Below are 21689 nucleotides of genomic sequence, written 5' to 3' on the forward strand. Positions count from 1 at the left end.
GCACGTGCAATAAATGACAGTCGAAAGATACAAACAGTGCTGCTATACATTTGCTTGGTATAACCGCATTTATAGTTTTCTACAAATGCAATCAATCAAATGCCTCCATCACTCAACCAACGCTAACGGTAACATTACCTAGGTCCTTATTGATATTACAAGATTAACGTACCTGCAGTAAAAACCAAGCATGTCCGATAAACATCCTCAGATTTATTTCGGCTTCAAGAAGAAATGGGAATTACACTTCATGTGAACATCGTCCTATCCTTATTAGATGTTCGCTGCGGTAAATTACAGTCCTTGTATGAAGCGTCCATTGTTTTTTCCAACCCACTTTTAACTTCCAACAAAATTACGTCTCACTGCAACGATGCGCCATCTAGTGGACAAACGACTACTTCTCGCCAATACTGAAAATGCAGCCATGATGATGATGATGATGAATATTTATTTTGGCTTTCTTTTAATCCTACTGAATTTGTAATTATGTATCGGCCGTTCTAATACCGATAGTATGTGGGTGCCTGTGTGTGTGCATGTGTATATGTGTGCACCGCCATTTACAGGCCAATGAGTGTACAGTCACTAAATGTACACATAACCTAATTTTTTTAGACCCCCCCATGGATGAAATTCTACGAAACTTGGCATACCCCCAGAGAATGCCAGGTCAATCATACACATAAAATTTGGTGCAGTTCTGAACATCTTAACTGAAGATAGGGGCGATTAAAGCAGAATAATATTGCATTTTCATTTTTTACCGGGGGGTGGGGGTGCAAATCACAAATGAGTGATTATGAGCCAGGTTGATGTGGGCCCTTGAGACCAACATACCATAAAAGATTCTTCATCCTCAGTGCCACGGTTCAGGTAGTTATTTAGGAAAAACTGTTTTTTTTTTTTTGAGGTTCAGGGGGCCCAGCACGGGGGGGGGGGGGGGGGGGGGGATCGGTGGTGGTCCCCGGGGACGAAATGACATTTTTCCGTAAAAGTCTAGTGGGGCTACATACCCACCAAATTTCATGTACCCCGGTGGTTCGGTGTCCCGGGTATCAATGACCAAAAATTCAGGGAGTAGATGACGGGAAAATTATTGAATTGTGTGCATGTGTGCGTGTACAAATTTATGTTTATGTGTGTGGGTGTGTGTGTGTGTGTGTATGTGCGTGCTTGTGTGTTTGCCTGCGTATGTGTGTTTGTGCATGTGCATGCATGCGTACATATGTCTACTGTGTGAGTATGTGTCATACGTATGATTACTGTAAATGTATGTGTGTGCGTGTGTATCTGTTTATGCACATGTGTGCACATGGAATGGGTTAACATGACCCCTGGAGGCAAACATACGGAAAAAATTGGTCATCCTAGGCCCTACAGTTCTCAAGATATTCACAGAGAACTGTGTCTGCCCTACCCTCCTTTCGGGGGGTCCAGTCCAGCGGGGGGGGGGGCTACAGATCAAAACGAAGAATGACGGTTCCATGCTATCCATGTGGGGGTACATGTCCACCAAGTTTTGTGTACCCCGGTCTTTCAGTGTCCCGGGAATCCTTGTTGGTGTACGTCACTAAATGTACACATAAATTATTTTATTGTAAGGCCCCCCATGAACGAAAGTACACAAAACTTGGCATGCATTCGGAGGGTGTCATAATGATCCTACACTTTTAATTTCGTGCAGTTTTGACCTTGTCAGCCAGAGATATTGTGATGAAAACACCTAATTTTTTGCTTTTTAATTTTTAACTAGGTGGCGCTATACATGAAATAAGTGGTAATGGGATGGGTTGACATGCCCCCTTAAGACCAACATACATAAAAAAGGTGGACTTCCTAGGCCCTACGGTTCTAGAGATATTCACAGAAAACTGTCTCCGGCCACCTACAGGCCAGTTGGTGTATAGTAACATAAATTAATTTATTGTGTGGCCCCCCATGAACGGAATTCCACAAAACTTGGCGTGCATACAGAGGGTGTCATAATGATCCTACACTTCCAATTTCGTGCAGTTTTGACTATGTTAGGTCACAGATACCTTCAATTACAACACCTCATTTTTACTTTTTTGTGTTTAACTAGGTGGCGCTATACATGAAATGAGTGGTTATGGAATGGGTTGACATGGCCCCTTGAGATCAACATACAAAAGAAAAATGGTCCTCCTAAACCCTACGGTTTTCGAGATATTCACCAGTCCAGCGGGGGGGCTACAGATCAAAACGAAAAACGATGGTTCCATGCTATCCATGTGGGGTTACATGCCCACCAAGTTTCGTGTACCCCGGTCTTTCAGTGTCCCGGGAATCATTGACGGAAATTTGGGCATGCGAAAAAAAAAAAAAAAAAAAAAAAAAAAAAAAAAAAAATCTGACTAAACCTATATGACCGCCGCTTCGCTGCGCGGCGGTCATAATAAGGCAGAAAAACGACAAGTTTTCTCATGCTGCTTCCTTATGTTGGAATGTGCAAAAATGTACAAACAATCAAGAGGATGCCTTCTTGTATGTGATTTCTGCAACAGTGATACTGCAAATGTGTTGATAGCCTATTGTTGATTTATATGCTGTAGCCTAAAGCATGTCACACAGTAGCCTAGCCTACAGAAAACACTTAATTGATGTGATATAATGATAACTTGTATGCCAACAATGGTTTATTAAACATCATAGTCATTTATTTAGTCGGTCATCATGTTCATGTTAATGAATAGGAAGGACACCTAAACGATATCCATAAACCAAAATTTCGCGCAGTATCTGCCGTGAGTCCCTATGCGTGAATCACAAGCTCCTTCCAGCTGACTGGCAGATCTTGTGGACAGTCAGTCGCGATCGATTATTTAATAAATAAATGTGAATTATGAATAATAATAAAAAGCTTCTACCTAATGTGACTATTTTTTCCATGAACTGTAAAAAAAACATGTTTTTTCCAGCTGTAGGCCTATTCTCCATAAAGAGTAAAGTAAATTATGTAGTTATTTCCGGAATTGACGTCACTTCCTGGACTCGTCTGAGGCTGGTCTAACGCCCGTGATCCACTAGCATGCGATGCGAACACCGCGACGCAGTATCCCTATTCATTTCTATGAGAAGCGAAATAGGACTCTGGGTATGCGGTGCAACGAGTGCTGTGGCTGCGGCGAGTCAAAAAGTTCAATAATCCCCAACTTTATGCAAATGAATCCGTCCATCGCGAGGCGAGTATCCAATAGTAGGGCATAAAAAAAAAAAAAGGTTTGGTTCCTGTTGGTTGTCAGTTGAGGCCATGGGTCGGTAGGGAATTTTTTTCCCCCCCCAGTGGCAGTATAACCTGACCCTAGCCAGATGAATTTCGCTCCGCCTAGCTCCACTCATCCATCTGGAACCGATCCATTGAAGTGTTACTTCAGAAGGCTGGGCCTGATCAAAAAATGCTTGCATATGATGGAATAAGCCACTTGTCCGTCATCTATTGACGTGCTACTTCAACCACTCACATCGAAGCCAACCCGTGACGCTAATAACAGTGTCACAGTCGCTTCTACGCTATGTCACATCTATGAAACTCCCGCCCTGCGTCCTGATTGGCTGAACCATAAAGTCGGTTGCAGAAATCACTCTCAATGGAAGAGGTCCCAGATGGATGTGAGTAAAGCTAGGCGGAGCTATAGCGGAACGAAATTCATCTGGCTAGGGTCAGGTTAGTGGCAGTAAGGGATAGGTAGAAAATCAGTCCCTCCAGGAGACTGTTTCGACCTAAAATGCCTGGATGGAAGTTGCGGTGTTTTTAGCTGTTTCTTGTGGAGAAATTGCGGGAGGAAGTGAAAATTGCAAAAATAGTTGCGATTTTTTTTTTTAATTTTAGGGCAATTAAGGTTAGTAAGACCAAAATCAATCTTGATTTATTAAAAAAGGATAATCAAAGGTAAACAGTAAGGATTACAGAAAATCAAAGTAGGCCTACTTTATTTGTGAAAATGCTTTGACTGAGGTAATTCACAAAGCAGTATAACCTTTCGTAGAACTGTCCAAAAAAGACAGTCACCTAAAGAGATGGCATCATGTCATATGTTTCAATACATTCATATATTTTGTAATTCATATTAAGTTCATATATTTTTAATAATTCATAGTCTGTGGCCTGCATAATTACTAATAGCCAAGTAAGTATCTAGTAATTATTGATGTAAACTATTTGACTACACTTCTGTTTAATGTCATTACATTGGTGGTGTACATCTAATTGACTGCCTGCCCCTTTAAGGACGTGAGAGTAGCCTAATTACATTTCTGAGTGGATTGGAAGGCTTGCATCTCACTGTGTTCGGCTACGAGTGTAAATCACTTTTTGCATAGTGCATTACGATATGTGGATGCAATTGGGAATGTCTTCTATGTCATTAGTTAAAATAAATGTTAAAAAAACAACTCGAATGAAATCATTCTTGGATCATAGAAGAGGTACTGTAAATGTCTTGCAATTTTATTAACTTCTATGATTTTGGTATACTCACACTAAGCCCACAAGCTAGCAAACATGACATAAACTAGGACATATCCAGGTAAACGTTTGCCAATGGGTTGCATAGCCTAATCAAATGTCAGTAAACCAAGTAGGCCTTAATTAACTTGCTTTCATAGCCTAGGTAGGTTAGCAACACCAGGTTGAGAGATGCAAGTAAGCAGATCATTAACGTTAGCCTTCTATTTACTGTCATCAAAACTGCAGAGGAACGAACCCGTTAGGGCAGTCTTTGGTGTCATATGCAGAAGGTGCAGAAGTAAGTGTGCCATCTGGCTCAATATTCTGTGCGAGGGACTGTTGTGGTAGGCTACAAATTTGCGAAAAAGTTGCGTGTTTGGACAAAATTGCGAGTGCCTTGGTGACGAAAACAATCGTCTTAGTGAACAGCTGTGCATAGGCTACTTTGTAAAAGAGAGAATACGCTCATCCCTACATAACGCAAGGGGTAATTAATGTAATTATAGTTCGCCTTTTATTTGTGGATTTATTTAATGTAGCCTAGACTATTTGGTGTTTTTTTTCCCCCAAGCTCATAAAATAAATTTGGGTCGCACATAAATTGACAGGGTCGGTCGGAAACCGGAACCCAAGAAATTGTTTATGCCTAGAGCAAAACGCAGGGGAGGTCCATCATCACGTAGCCTAAACAAAACCTAATTTTCCGGTAGTGTGGTTACCGCCAACGTACAGAAACTAGGCCTGTCAAACTCGATTCCGGGTTATTCTGAGTCACTCACTAAACTGATCCGGGTTGAACGAGTCACTTGAGTCAGTATTTCTTATATATAAGAAATTCAGTCATACGTTCAAGCAGTGCAGTGGGGTGCTTCATTTCGTTAAGTGCCTTCTCATGTTGGATGTGGATCCTCCATGATTTGAAACCAGGTGTTTGCAGTACTTGCATTTAGCCTAAGAGTGTTGGTCTCCTGGTCAAAGTGCATCCACACATTGTTCATCTTTTTGGTGCTCATGTTCAGAAACTTTGATCCTATTGACAGGGAGGGTAGCCTATATTATAATAATTAATTATTTGTTGTTGTTTTGTTAACAATAGAAAATTTGCCTAGGTCTAATGCTACTCTGCTACAATGTTTATTACCACTACTATATACTAATAGTAGGCTATTAGGAATCTATTCTAATAGGTATTATAGGCAGCTAATAGGCCTACTAGGCAACTAATATTATTAGCCTATTAATCATAGCTATATATATATATATATATATATATATATATATATATATATATCATGTTAGGTAGCCTAATATAATATCATATATAATATAATATAATATAAAATAGCCTAATATAATAGCATCAAAATCTCCACCCACTCACGGGAAAGAAAGCAGTTTGAGCCAGACTGTTTATTTATTGTCTTAACCTAGCCTAAGCAATTGACTTTCAATGTAGACATAGAAACAGGAACGTAGAAATGCCCTGCAGTGACTAAATTATTATTATTGTTATTATTATTATTATTATTACTACTACTACTATTCTCATTAGGCCTATTATTATTATCACCTTGACACGAGTAGAAACTAGGCTACTTGCTCGTCTACAGATCCACTCATGACAGTGTAGCCGGCTGATTCGACTGACTCGCACTCATAACAACATAATGTAACCGGTCCGCCCGCGGCTGATCCAAATGACCCAGGTAGGCTAGCCTACTCAAGCAACTCCATACAGAGCTTGCAATGTTTCGGACATTGCAACTGTCTTCGCGACCTAATTGCATTTTAAAGTAGGCTATGCGTGCAGAATATATGTTATTTCAGAAGTGAAAGCATGGCTTTTGTTGTGGATTTTCTTTTAACCTTGACGAGGAGTTACTCGTTCCTCTAAAGATCCACTCATGACAACGTAGCCGGCTGATTCGGCTGACTCGCACTCATAACAACAACGTAACCGGCCCACTTGGCTGATCCGACTGGCTAGCCTACTCTCCATACAGAGCTTGCAATGTTTCAGACTGTCTTCGCGACCTAATTGCATTTTAAAGTAGGCTATGCGTGCAGAATATATGTTATTTCAGAAGTGAACGCATGGCTTTTGTTGTGGATTTTCTTTTAACCTTGACGAGGAGTTACTCGCTCCTCTAAAGATCCACTCATGACAACGTAGCCGGCTGATTCGGCTGGCTCGCACTCATAACAACGTAACCGGCCCGCCCTGCTGATCCAACTGACCCGGCTAGCCTGAGCAGCTCCATACAGAGCTTGCAATGTTTCGGACTGTCTTCGCGACCTAATTGCATTTTAAAGTAGGCTATGCCTACGTGTAGAACATTGTATGCTATTTCAGAAGTGAAAGAATGGCTTTTGTTGTGGATTTGCTTTTCACCTTGACGAGGAGTTACTCGCTCGTCTACAGATCCACTCATGACAACGTAGCCGGCTGATTCGGCTGACTCGCACTCATAACAACGTAACCGGCCCGCCCTGCTGATCCAACTGACCCGGCTAGCCTGAGCAGCTCCATACAGAGCTTGCAATGTTTCGGACTGTCTTCGCGACCTAATTGCATTTAAAAGTAGGCCTAGGCTATGCCTACGTGTAGAACATTGTATGTTATTTCAGAAGTGAAAGAATGGCTTTTGTTGTGGATTTGCTTTTCACCTTGACGAGGAGTTACTCGCTCGTCTACTGATCCACTCATGACAACGTAGCCGGCTGATTCGGCTGACTCGCACTCATAACGTAACCGCCCGGCCCAGTGATCCGACTAACCCGGGTATACAAAGCAGCTCCATTAAGAGCGTGCAATGTTTCGGACTGTCTGCGCGACCTAATTGCATTTTAATATGCTACATCTATACACCAAATCTAAAGTATGCCTAGGCTACATGCAGAACATTGAATGTTATTTAAGAGGTGAAGAATGGCTTTTGTTGTGGAATTGCTTTTCACTTTGAGGAGGAGCTACTCGCTCGTCTACAGCCACTCATGACAACGTAGCCGTAGCCGACTCGTACTCAATGTAGCCTAACCGGCCGGCTGATCCGACTAACCCAGCTCTGCGGGAAGTTAACCAGTTATCTCAGACTGCCTGCTCACTCAGTCGCTTGAGTTGATTTGTGGAGTTGTGGTTATCCTACTTACGAAATTGTTACATTTTTGGCAGCTATGATGGCTAGTAGGCTAGCTAATGTTGCAAGAGGTTTGTGTGTGGCGCTGTTTATCGTTTTAGATTGAATTGTAGTAGGACTCAACTGATCCGAGTTAATGATACTAGAGACTCGCGACTCATGGGTTAATTTAAAGATACGGGTGAAAGATCCGAGTGAATCACGACTCAAACAGGCGTAACAGAAACATGTCAGATGAGAAAAAATAATCATAGCAGTGTCTACATTTCCGTGTTTGTATGATGTGTGGCTAGAATCCTACATGGATAACTTCATGATTGAAATGTCCGCCCAAATTGCAAACTAATTTATAGATGTGACTTCCCCTCGGTAATTTCAAAATAGTGGAGGGAAACATTTTGTTTGGTTGTTTACTAGGCTACCTGCTCTTGCCCTGCCGTTACCACACATCTACAAAAGGGGACGCCCATCAAAGCGTCTTCATGGAGGGTAGCGTCGCGATTTGGGGAATTCGCATCGCGTGCTAGTGGATCAGGGGGCAGGCGAACGTTCGGAGAGCGTAGACACTATGGCGGATCTGAGGCTAAATAGTAGACCAGTTCACCTAGCCATCCCCACTGAAGCCCATTCAATTTTGGCGACACTTTGACATCAAATAACGTTACAGCTGAAGCGTTTTAAGCCTTTATATGAACTTTTTCTATTTCCGGAGTAATAGGCCTACAACATTGTGTGATTGGCGTCATAACCTCGTAACTGACTTACAGACTTGAGTAAGAAACTTTTTTCCGAAATCAATGCTAAAGTGACGTAATAAGCATACAGCCAGAGCGGGTGAAAGCGTCGCACAGGAGCAAAATAACCGTATTCTCTGGATAAGAACGAAAGCATCGGAGCACAACATTTCAGCGAAGTTTTGATGGATTGACAGTAGCCTAGGCTATGAATGTGGCGAGTGCTGTTTATATTAAATTACATTTATCTACGAACAACTAGGACATGTAGACATGGTGGTAACGAAGTAGCCTAAGTGGCTACATACCCAATCTCTCGGTGCAGCTATCACAAGAGTTACACAAGTCAGACTACGTGCCTACGTTACATTTACGTCCCCCAAGCCTGTGCAGAAAGCCTCGTCGACCAACAGGAAACGGTTGAAATTTGCTTTACCCGCCTCGATTGACGTCTACGTGATGACTCTGTCCATATCTTTTACCGTCTATGGGTCTAATGGGTCTGAGGTCTCTCAATGACTTAACCCCTACTGGCTCTTTGGCTGATTGAAGACCAGTCATGTTGCACTCAATATTGTATCAACCAATAATTATTCTGATATTAATATTCTTGTAACGTCTACATATTTGTGTTGGCTACAGTTAAATACTAAGCAATGGCCTCTGACTTAAATACCAAGGCAGTTAAATGACCGTGGTATGGTATTGTCTACGTGATACATAGGACTACACAGTAAACTCATTTAAAAAGCATCATCATCTCAGTATACCCATTTAAAATAGGCAAGGATACGTATTTAATAACATTTGGGGTTGCTCACAGTATAGACGTTTTTTCAATTGGCATATGCATTTCCTATACCAACTGCACTAGTAGATACTGGTGTTGTTCTTTGAGGTATTTGTGCTGCTTGTTTAACTGATATTTACGTTGACCGAAATTCTAAAGCCAAAAGTTAGCCTGCAAACCTTAATGTGGAGAGAGGCTAGCTTTATGTTCCTACGTCAATAATGAATTTCAGACTAAACACATTTGGTTAGCCTATTGTAGTAGGGCAACTTTAGATGATGGGTTGGTTGTCAACAGGCTTTTATTATGTTTATAATGCTATATTTTTCAAACTGGATTGCGTTAGCTTTCTAGCTTACGTTAGCTAGTCAGCTCATTCACATACAAGTGTTAACGTTAGACATGCTATGAGGGGGAACACGAACTTTATCTTGATAAAATACATTTCATACAGCATGGTAACTCTATATTCAGATGTGCTGGTTATCAATGGGTTTGTGATTAACGCTCTTCAGGTGAAAAATGAAGGAAATGAATGTGATTATTGTCTTTAAACCTGATATAGATTAGCTTGCTAGATGGCGAGTATCTGACGTATAGCGTCTGTAGCCTACAGGAGTTTTTGCTCCAACTGATGATCGGTTTCAGTTCATTTAGTTTTCAGTAATTTTACATTTGGTGTTGGTGTTCTTGGTGTAATAATTTTGATTGCTTTATCTGCCAAGTAATTTCTCAATATATAGCGAAGTTTGCATGGAAGAGACTGACGTGACAAGAGGGCATTGCCTTTCATTAGGTCAGCTATTTTTGTAAGTAGGACAAATGTCTTTTTTGGATAACTGAAAAGTGTAGTCAGGTTAATAGGGCATAGATCACTCTGAAAGTAATCCCCAACAAAATCATTCTTCATGTTGTTGTTGTTATAGTTTTTGTGTGGACTTGTGGCTCCCCTAACCAGCCTTGAGTTGCAAATGGTTGGCTGTATGGGTATGTAAAACTCTTGCTGGCCTCTTGCTGGAGATGGCCTCTTGCTTAGGTTTCTGCTACTTACTTAATGTGTTGTCCCAAGTATACACTGAGAGTTACCTGCTTTGTTCTCTCCCTCCATTCTCCACTGTGCCTGTTCTGCTTATCCAGGACCAAGGATGCAGAGGACAAGAAGGGTGTGCGATATATGACTGGAATGGTCAGATAAGATAATTTTTTATGTTTGAGGTCCACACGATGGGGCCCTTACACAAATGGAGTTGTGTTGATCCAGCATCTTCCACACCTCCCATAACACTCCCGACTCCAGCCAAATGTTGCATCCTCCTTACCATGTCCCTCTTATAGGTGAACAGAGTAGGCCTACATGGAGGGCTACCCATCCCTTCCATATTGTGTCTTTTGTGTAGTTCACACACAAGTGTTGTTCAAACTTTGGAAACTGAAATCTTTTTATTTTTTGGAAACCTAAATGAGTGTCAGACCTCCTTTTTATGTTGCAGTGTCACCATACTTTCCTTCCAGTCTTTTTTGCATTTGTTCCTGTTATTGTTTTAAACACACATTGAAAACTTAATAAAAAATCTATTGAAAACCTAACATGTATCAGTCATCCTTTTCATGCTGTAGTCTCACCAGCCGACTGAAATATATAAGTTATAAGTATTTTATTGAAATAGTTGATTGCTTATTGAGTTACAAGTGTATTATTGAAACAGTGGGTGTCTTATCTTGCAGTATTAATCAATTTTTTCACATTTAAGTTGTTATTGATTCTTATTTAGCCTATGTGTTTTTGACATGTTTATGGCTTAGTCTTAAAATGTTGCCAAGGCTGTGTGGTGGCCACCTTTATGCTATTTCTCTAAAAGAACTGGGGCCGGTTCCCCGATAACGCTCACTCTTAGCGCGCTAAGAAGACTCAAAAGATATATCTTACCAAAGTTGTTTATGTTCCTAAGTGTGTTCCCCGAAGTGTCCCTTAGGAAGCTTCTTACACGCTGCCTCCTACGTTCGACGTTTCAAAGGCGCTATCCCAAGTGAAGGTGCTGAATTAGTTGGCATCGATTGCTCAGGAATCGATTTTCTACTTCACGTGAAGGTGCATGACGGCGTTAAGAAACACAACACGTTCTATGCAAATGAAACATTCCTCAAATTATTCCAGTAACATTTATTTTAACATAGTTTAAGTTATCAGTAAAATATAAACTATTAACTAAATTATCAAATTGTCAGTAGGCTAATATGTTCACACGATATGTTGTGGGACTAACCGGGTAGGCCTATCCCTCGCTAATCATCCACCCTCCTTATCCCGTTGTGCCACTTGTGCCGGATTTAACAACTTCTTAAAATGATGTAATACACTTTTATATTAATGGTAAGGTACCTTACAATTATAATTGATTGGCAAGGAGCTGCAGTTACTTCTGTTTAATGCGGTATTGATAGATAGATAGATAATTCAAGGTTCAAATAAAAAAAAAGATTGCCATTGGTTAATGTTTTCAATAAAAAGCAACCTATCTACAATGAACAGAGAGAGATTTAGATACAGTATGGTGGGGAAGCAACATAAAAAAAGGGCACCAAGCTTCTCGTCAGAGGAACTTGAAGTTTTGCTGGACAAGGTGAGCTTGCACAAGGTGACACCGTTTTCCAGCTTTCGGAATAACTTGTGCAACAGCAACAAAAAAGAGCTATGGAGCGACATGGACTACACGGCGTTTTTGATTCAATACAAGGAGTACAGACTTCCTAGGGCCCTGACATTTAAAACGAGACATTGAGAACTTTGAAAAAGCACTGGTAGTTTACTTACAAGACGATTTATACAGACAGTATCTTCACGAAGTTTAACGTTTGCAGCCATCTTGAATTTAGTCACGATAAGTCGAGCAACGAGTAAGAATGAACAGGTATAATAAGGGATCAGATTCCAAAAATAATTCAGTGGAAATGCATGGATTCCAGTTGCTGCTACTGGAAGAAACTGGAATCCATGCATTTCCACTGAATTATTTTTGGAATCTGATCCCTTATTATACCTGTTCATTCTTACTCGTTGCTCGACTTATCGTGACTAAATTCAAGATGGCTGCAAACGTTAAACTTCGTGAAGATACTGTCTGTATAAATCGTCTTGTAAGTAAACTACCAGTGCTTTTTCAAAGTTCTCAATGTCTCGTTTTAAATGTCAGGGCCCTAGGAAGTCTACCAATGAAGTGTGGAGATACATTGAGCCTCGTAAATGGGTGTAAAACAGTGATTTATTTGCATAGCTAGCCCGATGCCGAAGCACCACTACTGAAAAAGTTGTTGGTAGCATCGGCTAACTAGCGCCAGATTTTGGAGTGCAGGGGACAAGTCGAGATGGGCTATGAGACATACGTTCACACTCGGTATCATGTTTCAATACACTTTAGGTCAATATCACACCGGAATTCTCCTTTAAGTAAACTAGAACCCACTTGGTCTTCATGACTACTTTCTTTGCACAGCAGAAGTCATCTCTTGCGAATGTGTTCACACATTTTCATTGGGTTCACACATTTCTCAAAATTCTTTTGCAAAACAGTTAACACAGGTGTCATTCAAAAGCCCCAAACTCTATTGGTTTTACCATGCTAAACAAAAGGAAAACATCTTTTCACAGGTGGTATAGATTCCTTGCATAAGTCTGAATCTCTGATACACCTGTGTGAAACTCCTTTGCACAATTCTTCAATCAGCAATCATTCATTATACATAAGAGATGTCTGTTCTGTGTTGCTATTTGCAAGTATGGATCTAATGCACATTTAGACAAAATTGCCTATTTGGTGGAGAAAACAGTACAAAAGGTGTTTACTGTAGGTCTATTTCGATGAAAAATGACAAGTTGTAGTTCAATAAAATTTACTGTATCTTGCTAGGTATTTTAGGTCTTACAGTCGAGCAACGAGTAAGAATGAACAGGTATGATAAGGGATCAGATTCCAAAAATAATTCAGTGGAAATGCATGGATTCCAGTTGCTGCTACTGGAAGAAACTGGAATCCATGCATTTCCACTGAATTATTTTTGGAATCTGATCCCTTATCATACCTGTTCATTCTTACTCTTTGCTCGACTTATCGTGACTAAATTCAAGATGGCTGCAAACGTTAAACTTCGTGAAGATACTGTCTGTATAAATCGTCTTGTAAGTAAACTACCAGTGCTTTTTCAAAGTTCTCAATGTCTCGTTTTAAATGTCAGGGCCCTAGGACGTCTACCAATGAAGTGTGGAGATACATTGAGCCTCGTAAATGGGTGTAAAACAGTGATTTATTTGCATGGCTAGCCCGATGCCGAAGCACCACTACTGAAAAAGTTGTTGGTAGCATCGGCTAACTAGCGCCAGATTTTGGAGTGCAGGGGACAAGTCGAGATGGGCTATGAGACATACGTTCACACTCGGTATCATGTTTCAATACACTTTAGGTCAATATCACACCGGAATTCTCCTTTAAAATGTCCATAACATAAAATCATCGTTGAGCCACAACATTGTCAACATACTGTCGGCTATACCATAGTTTGACTTGTACTGAGCTGCGGTGATTTCTAAAGACTGCTGCACAGTGGCGGCGACTAGCGTCTTGAGAGCTCAAACAGCGCTAAGAGAGAGCTTAAGAATGGTCCAGACCAACCTTACGAACGTGTGACTTACAGAAGATATACTTAGCGTACGAACGTGTCGGGAAACGTGCCATAACGTTAAGAGAGAGGTTAAGGAATAGGTTAAGACCTACTTAGCGATAAGAACGTTTTGGGGAACTGGCCCCTGAACAGATTTGCATTGATCAAACTTTTAAAATTTAGGCTGTTAGGCTACTGAATGCCATTCATATAGGGGTGATATCAGCTAAATTGGGCCACTTTTTGGTAAATCAGTTGGGAAAATAATATAATACTATATATGCCTTTTCCAAGTGTTTTTATGATTACTAATGACTGTTTTTGATCATTTTGTGTTGAAATTATGTCATAAAATATAATTATTTAGGCCCTACAGTTCTTGAAACATCAACTGTGCCAACTTTTTTTGCATAAGCAGTTTCAGGTAAAATGGGCCAGCATCTAAGGTAAAATGGGCCAGCTGTTTCAGGTAAGCATTCGGCCAGTCAAAATGCAAAGGGAATGGTAATTTATCATCAATTTTAATTTCAAAACAAATATTCATATGTGCCATTAAAAACACATTGTGGGTACAAACTCACATATTCAAATGTGCAATTAAAATTTTTTGGAACAGCACAGATCAGTGAATAGATCAGTGACAGATCAGTGTGTGTGTGTGTGTGTGAAGAACACATTTTGAACGAAATGCGCAAACTACAAAAATTCATACAAAACTGGTAACTGATATATTAAACATTAAAACATTGATATCATTAGTGTGTGTATGTGATGAAAAGGTGTTTCAAAGACAGTCTTTGCAAATGAACCCATCGTCAGCACAGATCCCATTCTCTTCGCCACAGGTTTCGTGAAACCAGGCAGAACAAGGGTCACATTTTACCCATTCCTCAGTAGCCTTAGGATCCTCTGGGTCACCATAGTGGGTGTTGCAAACTTTGCAAAGTGACTTGCTTTTCTTTTCCTGCTTTCTTTTCCCTTTTGGTTGCTTGCTGAGCGGGCACTTGCTGGCTTGCTTAGCTGGTTTCTTGCTGGATGTTTTTTTTGTGATATAGTCAATGTGTTCCTCACTTGAAAGATTATATGAGGGTGGCTTCATACGTTTTCTGATGGCTCTCTCCCTTTGTGGCACTGTGATCAAGTCAGTGAATGTCACAGACTGAACAAAAAGAAAATGACAAAAAGAGCCTATGTTATTGCAAGACATAGGATAATTATTTTGTGTACATTTTATATGATTAGGGACTAAATTGTGTGTATGTGTGTGTGTGCGTGCATGCATGAATGTGCATGTGTATGTTTGCGTGAGCATGCATGTGTAACATGTCATGTAACATGTCAAGTTTGAAAGTAGTATAAAATATCACTTACTGTGGAGGTGGAAGGTCCCTCATCCGGGGAGTGTGTTTCTTCCTGTGGTGTGAACTGGTTGAAGATATCATTATCTTCCTCCGGTACTTCCTCCAACACAACCTCTTCAAACACCACCTTCTCATCTGGAAAAAAGTACAGTGGCTCCACAGGTAGCAGGGGTGTCAGGGAAGCAGAGGACTGAAGTCTGGCTGGCGGATCGGCAGGCGACTGAGGTCTGGCTGGTGGATGGGAGGACTGATGTCCAGAGAGCAGAGCTGATGGCTGGCGGGCAGAGTGGGTCAAGGTCAGCAGAGGCGACCATGGTCCAGTGGGCGGGGTTGGGAGAGACTGCGGCCTTGTGGGTGAGGATGGTAGAGTGGATGGTAGCACTCTTTCGGTGGTCTTGCTGGGGGCAAAAGCAGTCTCAGGGAGGATGTCTTTATTGAGTGGGAACATCCCTGTCCCCCGGAACCCTGCCTGGGCATTTTCAACAGTGGCAGCCTTTGCCCAAGCCCTGCTGAACACCGTAAAAAATTCCATCCTTGACAGCTTCTGCCCCGCCATCATCCTCGTCCACTTCCTGCCTTCCTGGTCCCAGTGGTGCTTCAAACTCTTAAAGAGGGCCTTGTCTGCCGGTTGCAGCGCATGGGTTGTGTGGGCAGGGTAGCACATTATGTGCACATTCTTGCTCTTCAGTAGCTTAATAAACTCCATGTTATAGACATGGCTACTGTGGCCGTCAAGGAGGAGAAGGTGGGGCCTGGGGTCATCCTTAGGGAGGGACTGAATGAACATTTGACCCCACTCCAGAAAGAGGTCAGAGGTAATCCAGCCATTGTCTGAACACTTTACGCTGGTGTTCTCCGGGCACCCCTGTAGCCACTCAGAACGAACACGCTTCCCCTTAAAAATAATCATGGTTCGGCTGTATATGCCTTCTGCATTGAATGCTGCCAGACAAGTTGTTGTCTCCCCCTTCTCTCCGGCACACACCTCCACACATGGCTGGCCAACCTGCCCAACGACCTTTGTGGAACTGAACTGGTCCTGAAGGCCAGACTCGTCACAGTTCCAGATATGTGACGGTGTGCCCGCAATACCCAGCTCGACCAGAAGACTCTCATATTGGGTAAACCACTGGTTGACCACCACTTTGTTAAGTCCAGCAGCCCGTGCTGCAGATAGGACCTCTGGTTTTCGCATCCCAAGCTCTGGGTTGCGCTTCAAAAAATTGTGGAACCAGTAGTATCCAGCCCTCCCTGCTGTCTTGGAAAAACCAGATATCTGGTTCTTAGCTGCGAAATCAAAGGCTACCTGCTGGACATCGCGTTTGGTGAATGGAAAACCCCTCTGCACCAAGGTCTTTAGGGTGGCAGCAAGCTCCCTTTCCGTCTCCTGTGGAAGGTAGGGCTTCCGCCCTGACACGTGTTTGCTGCCCGTCACCTTTCCACTAATGCGTCTTTGCAGCGTGGAACGCGGCACACCCCATGCACGTGACAAGAGGTGCACACTCACTGGAATTCCTGTCTTCACTCCCTCTCTGTATTCATCTAAGGCCCCCTTCATCCTCTCCACTTTCCACAGATTGTAGTTGTTTGGCCTTCCTTTCTCTCCCTGTTTTATCTTTGTATCCTCTCCTCTCTGGCACTTGCTCCTCCTCTCTTTTCTCTCTTTCTGTCTCTTCTCATTTCCTCTGCATTTCTTTCTCCTCACCTGTTCTCTCACTTCCTGCTTGTCTCCTCTCTGCTTGTCTCCTCTCTCATCCTTCCTCCTCTCATTTCCTCTCTCTTTCCTTCTCCCTCTCTCCTCTCCTCTCTCTTCATTCGCATTTGCCATACTCACTGTAAATAAAATATCGACCACCATTATTACTGGGTGCGTGTGTGTGTGTGTGTGTGTACGTGTGTTTGTGTCCGTGCATGTGTGCGTGTTGGTTGGTGTGCGAGTGTGTGGGCGAATGTGTATGTGCACACACACACACACCCTCACACACATGTGTATGTGTGTTTGTGAGTGACACAGAGGATGGCCCATTTTAGCTGAAACCATGTGGCCCATTTTACCTCAGTGGGTTAAGGTAAATTGGGCCGCTAAGAAAAACATCACTTTTACAAAAAATAAGTTCATATACCAAACTAACAGCATTATTTCTGGTGGATGCCATCAAGACAGATATTATGCACAGTTTTTTTTATGTGCATGTTTGTTTTTTATAGATTTATCATCCTTATAATAGTTTAGTTAGATTTGATATGCCAGGCTACTTACCATGCAGCTTTCTGGTGCAGTCTTGATTTGAACTATTGCCCCGCCCACCATAGCAACCATAAACCAATCAAATCACCTGTTACTTGTCAAGCACAGTTATGACAACAGTCTGATATATTTGATAGACGTGTATTGCTAGTCTTACAATGAACAAAGTTATGTGGTAGATTTGGGGGGGGGGGGGGGGGGGCACCTTCATCTTCATCTCCATCTCACCAAACGAACTGAAAAGCACTGGATCTAATGTCCACACACTAAAAGGATACACAATGCATAGCCTACGTTTTGACAGTAAGTAAAGTATATGTAGCGTGATATAGGCAAATGTAGGAATCCAATAACAGCTCATGTCCAGCAAGGAAACAAACGTTCAATGATAGATTATTCCAAAAATAATTCAGTGGAAATGCATGGATTCCAGTTTCTTCCAGTAGCAGCAACTGGAATCCATGCATTTCCACTGAATTATTTTTGGAATCTGATCCCTTATCATACCTGTTCATTCTTACTCGTTGCTCGACTTATCGTGACTAAATTCAAGATGGCTGCAAACGCTAAACTTCGTGAAGATACTGTCTGTATAAATCGTCTTGTAAGTAAACTACCAGTGCTTTTTCAAAGTTCTCAATGTCTCGTTTTAAATGTCAGGGCCCTAGGAAGTCTACCAATGAAGTGTGGAGATACATTGAGCCTCGTAAATGGGTGTAAAACAGTGATTTATTTGCATGGCTAGCCCGATGCCGAAGCACCACTATTGAAAAAGATGTTGGTAGCATCGGCTAACTAGCGCCAGATTTTGGAGTGCAGGGGACAAGCCGAGATGGGCTATGAGACATACGTTCACACTCGGTATCATGTTTCGATACACTTTAGGTCAATATCACACCGGAATTCTCCTTTAATCCTTATTTCATACACAGGGGCAATTCAGTGTGCTTCACAGACACCAGTAAAGGGCTAAAGTAAAGTACATAAAATATAATAAAGTATAAAAGTACATACAATTACATAGTAAGTGTATATAATAAAATACAAAAAGAAAAAGTGCATTTGATTACAGTAGAAGAATGTGCATTTGATCAGTTAGCAGAAAGCACCTGAGAACAGTTTGGTATTGATGTATCAAGTATCAAGTATTTGAAACCTACGTAGGGCATTTTTGATGTCATCTAAAAGTTGGTTCCCAAGCTGAACTGTATATGGTCATCCTTACCATGGAAAAAAAAGTTATGCATACGCAAATAGAAATTAAAATCTTCATTTAGGTATATATTTTATTGTTTGTAACTGATCTGATTGAATTTGATGGAGAATTACACTCTTTTACATCATAAATATGGTGTGCAACCATACAGAAACAAAATTTTCACATGGTAATATTATACATATTTAAAAAGTGGATAAATGGACCCAAGGTTCAAACAAATTGTGTCATTTGTCAAATTCCAGATTGACAAGGGAATGGTAGAGTAATGTCTATGCTCAGCTTGCCTTTAAGAGCACAACTCCTTACATTTGTAAGGCCTTTGTTTTTAAGTCAGCAAGTTCCATGGCCATGTCATATCCATAACGTTTTATAGGAAAAGTTTATGCTACACATACAGTGTTGATGCGACAATGTCCATAATATCTGTGCAAAGCTGATTTATATCAATGTAAAGTGTGATGACCAAATTGTGCCCCTTACTTTTAAAACCTTTAATGGTGCTTTATGGATGTGACGTTATGGATGTTACATAATGTGAATTTACAAGACTGGGGACTTTATTATACCTCAAAGCCGATAAAACGTCTGTTCTGGTGGCATGTCAGTTTCAACGCATTTCAACTTAGTGTTTACAATTGACATTTCAAAGATTATTAGGTTGATCAAAACCACAGGGAGGCCTTGCCATTAGCAAAACAAACATAATATTAAAATACCTCCAGTGATTAGCCTAGCCATAGCCTATTTTCAAGTGGCCTAATAACGAAAATCTGAACGATTATCTTCCTGTAACTGTCATACTAATGTTGTAGAGTAACTGGATTATCGTGTTAGCTGGTGAAGATGGCTGACTTTGCAGCTGGAGTTAACATTGCAACCTCCTTCTGTTGCAGATCTGTTCAGCCTGCCGTTCACGTCTGCTTAACAGTTTAATTTTAAATGTGACGCGATATGACAGCATTTGAAGTGTCAGGTCCTCTGTAGCTAATACCCACAGAGTAACATGAGTAAGGGCAGCAATAAACTAGATGTACCGCATAGCGGTACAAAATATGACCGCCTCTCAGTCCTGCATATTCTCTTCGCAAAAATAAATCACGCTTGTCAATTTGTCGCCATCTTCTACTCCTGCAACTCATGTGCATGTAAATTAGTGTGTGCATATGTGAGTTTGCTTTTGTTTATAAGAGTGTGTGTGTGTGTGTGTGTCTGTGTGTGTGCATGCGCGTATGCGTGCCTGTGTTTGTGTGTTTATGTGTGTGTGTGTGTGCGTGCGTGTGTGTTTGCATGCCCACATGCGTATGCGTGCCTGTGTGTGTGTGTTTATGTATCTGCATTCATGTGGGTGGGTGTTTGTGCATGTGTGTGTGTGTGTGTGTGTGTGTGCTTGCCTGTCTGTATGTGTTTATGTGTGTGTGTGTGCTTTCCTGTCTGTGTGCAACTGTGTGTGCGTGCGTGTGTGTGTGTGTGTGTGTGCGCATGTGCGTGTGTGTGCATGTGCGTGTGTGCACGTGCGCGTGCATGTACTTTATGTGTGCAAATCACAAATGAGTGGGTATGGGTTAGGTTCATGCGGGCTCTTGAGACTAACGTACCATACATATTTTGTCATCTTGGGTGCAACGGTTCAGGTAGGGCTAGTTATTTAGGGGAGTGGCCACCAAGTTTCATGTTCCCTGGTGTTTCAGTAACCCGGGAATCACTGACCAAAATTGATGACAGTAAAAAGAAAAAACTAAATTTCTTTTTTATATTTTAAATGACTTGTGGATCTTAGTGGGCACTGAGGAAGCAATCATTTCATCGCTAGTTTTTCATGATTACTATTTCAATTGTTTCATATCAAAATTCACTACTTAATTATGTGTTTTATGTAGTTTGTCAAGGACTGGTTCAGACACATCACATCCATAACGTGAAACCATCACATCCATAACGCCAGTTTTTCCTACATAATGCATTACGAAAATGATGCATAGTTTCAAAAACACACTTTTTGTGTTCATTCAAGTCTCCTTCATGGTACATATATCATAGTTTCGGCAGTTTCCTTCAAAATTCACAGAGTTTGTAGAAAACCTGTAATCTCTCACAAAAGTGTGTCCATTTCATGTCACATCCATAACGCTCATAAAATGCCTTGCTTAGGATGAAATTGATTATATGAAATTTGAGGATTTCTCAGTATTCAGAGGACAGAGGTTGCATTAAAAGTTATGCAAATTAATTCACTGATACTAATTTTGCCCCCACTCTAAGGCATTTTGTTTACCAATATGAGTCCAATTGTCACATCCATAACGCTGGAACTGCCCAGTAGCTAAAAGCTACACTCATTAACTCACTCTCTTCCTCACTCTTCCTTATCTCACCTTCCATTGCTCACCGTCTCGTTCATATCAGATACTCTGCCAACCCACACACACTCTCTCTTTCTCTCTCTCCCTCTCTCTCTTTCACTTTTCACATCTTTTCACATGTCTCTCTCATTGTCTCATACACACTGTCTTTTTCATAGAACCACATTATAACAGTTGCCTAGTGAGAAACGCTGAAACCTGGGATGACAGCAGACTGGTTTGGTCTGGTCTGTCTTTGTCCCAGACTACATCGTTATTATTATTTTCACAATATATACCCTTACCTTATGTGATTCAATTAGATAAATGGATCATTCAAAGCTAAACTGTTGTATAGCAATTTGAACAGCCCTGACTTTTCCTTTTTTTACAGTGTAGGTGGAGTTTCAGGAATGGTTATCTGGAAACATGTTCAGGAAACAATTGTTGTAAGTGTCAGCGAATGTGTGTGTGTGTGTATGAGAGAGAGAGAGGGAGAGAGAGCAAGAGAGAGAGAGAGAAAGTGAGTGGCTACCTTCAGGCATGGGCAGGGACTCTCAATTTCATTAGGGAGTTGTCCTTGTCCCTTATATAAATACATTGCTCTCTGTATCTCATCATCATTCATACACAGAATTGAAACACAGACAGTTATAGCTTCATCATCATCACTGGTGGACCACTGTCACCACAGCTATTACATGGTAAGTTTATGAATGTACTTTGGACTTTTGAAA

Source organism: Alosa sapidissima, chromosome 11 (genome assembly GCF_018492685.1).
Source record: "Alosa sapidissima isolate fAloSap1 chromosome 11, fAloSap1.pri, whole genome shotgun sequence".
Lineage (NCBI taxonomy): Eukaryota > Metazoa > Chordata > Actinopteri > Clupeiformes > Clupeidae > Alosa > Alosa sapidissima.